Source organism: Dipteris shenzhenensis, chromosome 25 (assembly GCF_047967505.1).
Source record: "Dipteris shenzhenensis isolate YYH24624 ecotype China chromosome 25, Dip_SZ_1.0, whole genome shotgun sequence".
Lineage (NCBI taxonomy): Eukaryota > Viridiplantae > Streptophyta > Polypodiopsida > Gleicheniales > Dipteridaceae > Dipteris > Dipteris shenzhenensis.
The window spans coordinates 26,910,236-26,917,476 of NC_141620.1; positions in this window are offsets into that span (position 1 = coordinate 26,910,236).

Genomic DNA, 7,241 nt, shown 5'->3' on the forward strand with positions numbered 1-7,241 from the left:
CAAAACCCCAAGAACGGCACTGGAAACGCTAGAATCGGACATCCGGAGGCCCGGAAACGGCCAAAAAGGCCGAAAAGTGGGATTTGCAGCAAAATGCGATATGGCACCTTTTGAATTTTTTCAGCCTTTTTTCGCCGTTTCCGGGCCTCCGGATGTCCGATTCCAGCGTTTCCAGTGCCGTGGGTTTTGGGCCGTTCCGGACGCGTCTGCGGTGTCAGAATCACCAAATTCTGCACAGAAAAGTGTTGCTCTTATACGAACATTGAATGTAAAGCATGTGAAAGAATATATTTATTCCTTTTCACACTGACATTTCTCACGCAAGTATCCATATTTTCTTGCTTTTGTAGAGAGAGAAATGAGAAAATAGTAAATTTCTTACAGGGCCCCAAAATGAGCTCCCTTTTTTCCTAATGGAAGCATTGAAATGCTTCTGATTTTGTCTTTAGAAAATAAACTTCTGTCCACCTACTTGCATCATCAATAAAGGTCATATAGTACTTGCTGCCTCCTTTAGAAAGAATTGAAATAGGTCCACATAAATCAAAATGTACTAAATCTAGAACATTTGTAGAACGCGGAGCATGACGATGAAAAGAGCATCTGGAATGCTCTGCGATGATACATGATTCACATGCGCCCAACCTTGGACTTTCAGCAAGTTCTAAGCCATTGACTAACTGTTTCTTGTGCATGTGACGAATAGTTTTGAAGCTCACGTGAGCCAGACGCTTGTGCCATGTATCAGTATTGCTTGTGCTTGTAGCTAAGAAGACAACCTTCTGAATCTCATAGGTATCCGTTAGTAAATACAACGAATGACGACGTATACCTTTAGATACAACCTCACGTGTGTCTTCCCGGCGAATGAGACATTCATCTACTGTGAATTCAACTGACATGCCTATATCTGTCAACCTTGCTATTGAGATAAGATCTCTTTTTAATTTTGGAACATAAAGAACTCCACACAGTCGAAAAACATCACCAGTGGCTAACTGAAATTCTACATCACCTATTCCTTCAATATAATGTTCAGTGTCATCACCCATTTGAACTGTTCGTTTTGAATGACAGTGCTTGAAAGAAATGAACAAATCAGAATGAAACGTCATCTGCTGATTTGCCCCAGAATCGAGAATGAGATTTTCTGTTGCTTGTACCTTTGATGGCTGACGTGAAGACGGAACCTGTTGAACATTGTGCACGCGAGGTTGTCAAATGAAGAAGAATTTATAGTCAGCTCCTTGACTCGTTTCTCCAAATCAGCAAGCTTTCGTCTACATTCAAATTCAAACTTGCCATCTATGTTGCAATAGTGGCACTTGCCTTTCCGTCGATTGCTTCTGAAGTTCAAGGGAGATCTCTGCATTATTTCACCAAGAATTGGCTGGGGACCTTGTGTCAGAAGTGCATGATTACTTTCACTACTTGAAGACTGCATGCCTAGGTCAACTTTCATCATCTTTTCTTCAAAGAGAGGATCCGCAATTTGTGCCCAAGTAAGCCCTTTATTTGCCATCAACGTACTTCTTATGCTATGCCATGAACTAGGAAGCGATTGGAAAAGCTTAAGCTTCTGTTGCTCAAGAGGAACCTTGTATGCATCGCCACAACATGCCAGTTGATCAAATAAATCCTTCATGTCCCGAACATGAGCATGCAAGTCCTTTCCTTCAGTGTATCGCAGATTTTCCAGCTTGTGGAAGATATGAAGTATCTTCATCTCTGAATGCTTCTCGTACCGTTGGATGAGCCAGTCCCAGAGTTCAGCGCTTGTATCACAAGGTACTTCCAAAATGATTTCTCTTTTGAGGCTAAGGCCAATTGCTGCCAAAGCCTCGTCCTCCCGAGTCTGCCAAGTTTTCTTTTCAGCTTCAACAGTTGGCTTCTACTCCGTGCCAGACACAATCAAGTAATATCCTTCTCCTTTCAAGTACAAGATCATCATCTTCTTCCATGCGTTGAATCCTGTTCCATCAAACACAGGAACAAGTCGATGGACTGATGTTGATGTAGCAGTCGACATCCTAGCCTGCTCTGATACCAATGATAAAACAATACAACAGTACAATACTCTGATAGCAATAACAGAGAACTAATGCAAAACAGAACAATTGCACCGCGATTGAAAGATACAAAGTGACCTTTATAGATCACAGGACAACGATCACGCATGTGATCTCCTAGAATATAGGATCTAACGCATTCGGTGCACATGATATATAATGGAGCTTTCCATGTGTTACTCCACGTGATGCTTTCCGAGATGCTAGGCTATGATTATGGTTGAGGGTCGTGGATGACCTGACAAAGACGAGCGTCAGTGTTGAAGGGAACACCTATTTTCTATTTTCAGAATCCACGGGACTCTCAATCCAGTGGAATTTCCACGTACTTATGCAAACGGCCTCCACTCAGCTAATATTCTAGGAGAAGAGAGCTACCATCAATCACCAACATGATCAATGAACAACCACGTAGCCACGCTGGAGCATTCTGTTTCGGCCATAAGCAACACTGTTATCCTATGCACTAACCAGACGTAGATCCAGCACACTCCTTGGAATTCGCCTAAATGATCACTATGCTTCCCTGCTGCCAGCCACCGTTTATATGCAGTTGCACCTTGAAGTATTGACCCTTTGATTAGCCAGAACCGTGTGCAAACTCCCGATCGCAGAAGTAAATAAGGTCAGGGAGAACACAATCAAGCTGCTAGCAGAGGCTTATCACAAATTCAGTTTTCCGTAGATGATGATGCAACTAAGCGATTGTCTCCTACTGTGCAGAGTTGATGGTGCGATGACGACTCCAGTGTGCAACCAAAAAGCTTCCATGATTGACTGCAGCACCCGCTGGCCCGTTGTTGTGAGCATCGGCGAGCTCTTCAAATCCTTTTGAATCTCTGAGCAAGAAGAGTTGGTACACAAGAGACCGCAGCCTCTTTCACAATGCTTCCCATCCCATAAGCAAGAATAGTTGGTACACAAGAGACCGCAGCCTCTTTCACAATGCTTCCCATGCCACAACCAGGGTTGCTGGCACGTAGTCTCCTTGCCTTTTTGGCAGATTTTCTGTGAGACTGACTCAAGCTATCAATATTACGTAGAACTGTACCTATGATCCACTCGGCCGAACCAAGCTTCCATGTACTGAAGTCGTCAACGTCAAACCAGGGATGAGCAAGAAAGGCTCCCCCTCGAAACACCTTAGATACTAACCTTGACAACTACTGTTCTCACCAACTGATGCGTTAAAGCAAATCCAAGTAACTGGGAACGTAAATCGGTCAGATTTCTGACCACTATAATCATCTGTGAACCCACGTAAACCTCCCACCATCCAAATCTGGCTCTCTGGAAACTGATGGCGCTCTCACCATCCAGGCAACAAGCAATAACCTGCAATCTAGATCAACAGCTCTCTCTACTCATCAACGACCTTCAGTACCAACGAAACAAGATCGGCAGCTCCCATCAAAAACTGAAAAAACACAAATTCATGAAGAATGTGATCAACTGCCCTCTTCAACCTGAGACGAGCACAAAGATGATCTTGAACCAGAGCCGGCTGTTCCTTCTTATAGATGGCCATCTGGTAGTCTCTTTCTACTTACTTTACTTCCCATCCCTTACTTTCCATGCAAATCCTTGGCCATTGATTGGATCTTTTTCTACCACTAATGGGAGCCATCCCTTTAATTTTCTTTCCTTGTGGCCCACTCTTTTTGTCTATGGTCGTGCAAAGCACTCCTTATCTGTAGTCTTTTAGGAAAGCACTAGTCCTTCTTCAGTGCCTTAGTGACCACTCCCTCCATCATCCATTCCATGTGCAGTGCAAGATCCAAGGTCCTCATCCAAGCTTTATGGGCCATCCAATCGTCAATTTGGTCGTAAAGTTCTTGTCACTATGATCCTGCCATCAGAGTTCTTCATACAAGCGCATAGTTATTTTCAAAATATATGTTCAATACAAAAATCATCCCAAAATATGAAGAGGGCAAATGTCATGATATTCTCTAGCTACTATCTTCTATCCTATCCATGCTAGCTACATGTGCACCTATCAGTGCTACTACCAGGGGAAGGATAGGCATGAAGGGCAAGAAAAGCAGGTTAAAGTTGGAAAAGTAGCTAAAAGTTGGGGAAACCAGGTCGCACCTTCTAAGGACAGAAAACAACAGTCACTATTTTTATCACAATTTTTGATCCAAAACTCAGATTGAGGAAATATTTTTTGGTTAGAGAGATGTGATTGCAATAAAAAACTTTACATAAGAGGTTACAATCAAATTTGGCAATCTATTAACTTGAAAACTTAGAATATGCAGAGGGAGCAAGGCTCATATCTAAGAAGCTCTCAGATTGTGAGTGAGAGTGAGAGTGAAAGTGCAAGTGAGAGTGAGATTCATCTTCCATCTATCATGTATCATCCTGAATGAGAGTGAGATTCATTACAACACCTTGATGTGAGTGAAAATGGAAAATCTGATGCCGGGGGTAGTCAAGCGGTTGGAGCTTCGTACATGGAATAGTGTGTAGATCTAGAATTGATTGTAAATGATTTTGAGTCAATACAAAGTCTCTTTATATTGTATTTCCATTTTATATTTCTATATAGAAATTCAATATTGATTTCAAAATACAAAACATCATAAGTGGTATGAGAGTAGGTTGAATCCTTGACTATGTGAGAGAGATGGCTGACAGTGATGAGATTCAATGAGGGATGGCTGAACAAGAACATTTGATACAAACACTTACTAAAGAGCTAAAGCGATTGAAAGTGGTTGGTACTTTGGAAAGAAACCAGATGAATGGAGGTCTCAGCAATGATATTTATGTAGAAATAGCTCAAGATGATGATGGTTTAGGACCAACACTATAGAAGAGGACAAGGTCCAAGGAAGATAATGTTGATAATGATGTTGTAGAACCATGGCCTTGGAAGAGAACAAGAGTTGAAGAGGATGTTGCTGAGTTAGCTCTTCAGCAATTTTTCAAGAAGGCCAAACTGTTAGAGTTTGATGTTGAGAAGAAGACTAGAGAAGACCTTGAAGCTTGGCTTGAGGAGCTTGAAGATTTCTTTGCCCTGCAAGAATTTAATGCAGTAGGAAAAGAAAATATCACATCTCTACAGCTCCACGGAGTCACAAAGTTATGGTGGAAATCTCATCTATAGATTAGAGGAAAACCAAATGAACCTATCACTTGGGCAGAATGTCGAGTTGCACTTGAAAATAAGTATTGTTCCTCTCATTACTAAATAGAAAAGAAGATGGAAATTTATAATTTCAAATAGGTTCAAGCAAGTAAGCATTATCTCTTTGTGGATGAGTACAAATAAAAAATTCCTCCACCTGCATAAATATGCACTCAAAGTGACAGGTGACTCTCTCACACAAGTTTATAGAAGGCCTTAGGGAGGATATTTTATACATGATGAAAGGGACATGATCCAATGGTGGAAGGTGGGTGAGATGAATCCAACCATCAACAAAGCAAAGAAAGGAGGTAAGTTATCTGAACCTACGATGAAATGCATGGTTTCTTTTGCATCTCATGCACATGCTACTATGATTAGATTGAAAGAAAGGATTGGAGTTCATGATATAAATTTTTAATTGATTCAGGTAGCACACATTATTTTATCTCTCCCAAACCCATATGGGCACCACACTTAGAAGTTATGAATGAGATACAAAAACCTATCCAATTAGCTAATGGGAAAATACACTATACCCAAGGTCTTTTTGACATTTTAGAATTTACCTTAGCACATAGGAAGTGTAAGGAAAATTTTTATGCCATATACACAGGGAGGTGTGATGCCATAATTGGAATGGACTGGTTATTTAAGAACAAAGCCTTAATTGAATGTGAAGAGGGAACCATTTGTTTTTTTGGAGAGTATGGTAGAAATCAAATTATCCACAAGGAAAGAGATAGTAAAGATTTTATTATCTTAGCCATGAAATTGCTAATTAGAGGAATGAGACAAAGTTGTAAGATATTCTTGGTATTTGCTAAAAAGATCAATAAGAGAACCCATAAGATTGAGGGGGAGAGATAGAATGAAGAACAACGTAATATGTTCAAGAACTCCTTGATGAGTTTTTTGACATCTTTCATGATGATCTACCTCAGGTGCCACCACCTCGACAACTTGACCATGCTATAGAACTAGAAATAGGAACTCTACCTTATTATAGGGCTCCTTACTCAACCTAGCATTTCTCCTTGGGGTGTTCCAGTTTTTATTCCAAAAGAAAAAGGATGGAACATACCGGTTATATATGCATTGACTATTGAGGTTTAAATACCATCAAGAAGAAATATCCTCTATCTCACATAGATGGTTGTTGTCTCAATTGAGTGGAACTACTATCTTCTCTGACATTGATTTAAGATTTGGATATTACCAGATATGTATCAAGAAAGACGACATCCCAAAGGCTTCTTCTAGAACCCAATATGGACATTATGAATTCATAGGTCTTGCCTTTGGACTCACCAATGCACATGCCATTTTTATATGTCTGAGAAATGATGTGTTTTGTGAATTTCTAGATGGTTTTATTTTGGTCTTCCTAAAGGATATTGTGATTTATTCAAAGAACGTGAAAGAACATGAGACGCATCTTAGGAAAACACTTGAAAAATTAAGGGATCATAAATTATATGGAGAAAGGAGTAAATGCTTCTTTGCTAAAGATAAAATTGTCCAATTGGGGTGAGTTAATTCCAACGAAGGCATCCATATAGATTCTGATAAAGCAAAAGTGATTCAAGAATGGCCAAGACTTAAAACAGTGAGAGATGTTAGGAGTTTTTGTTGGGATAACTATGGTCAAGGGCTTGCTCTAAGGTGCATGTGTGCATCTAGGGGAGTCACGTGTGTGTGTGTGTTGTAGAGGCACATCTAGTGTTATGATGTGTCTAGTGTGTGACCTAAGTGATGATGTAAGCCAAAGGCCACCACATGGGAGGTTCCTTTGATTTAGGCTAGTCCCTCTAATGTAGGGGCTGATTGCCCCTGATTTAGGGGAGCTTCCTACAATAAAATGGAGGTCATTCCTTCATTCTAATACAATGGATTTTTCCTCACTTGTGCTCTCACTCTTTGTGCCATGATGCATCTCTTCTACCCCACACTTCTCTACATTTGGTATCAGAGTTGGTAGGCTTTGTAGAACTCATTTTGGTAGTGCCACCTCATCATCTTCTCCAACACCTCTT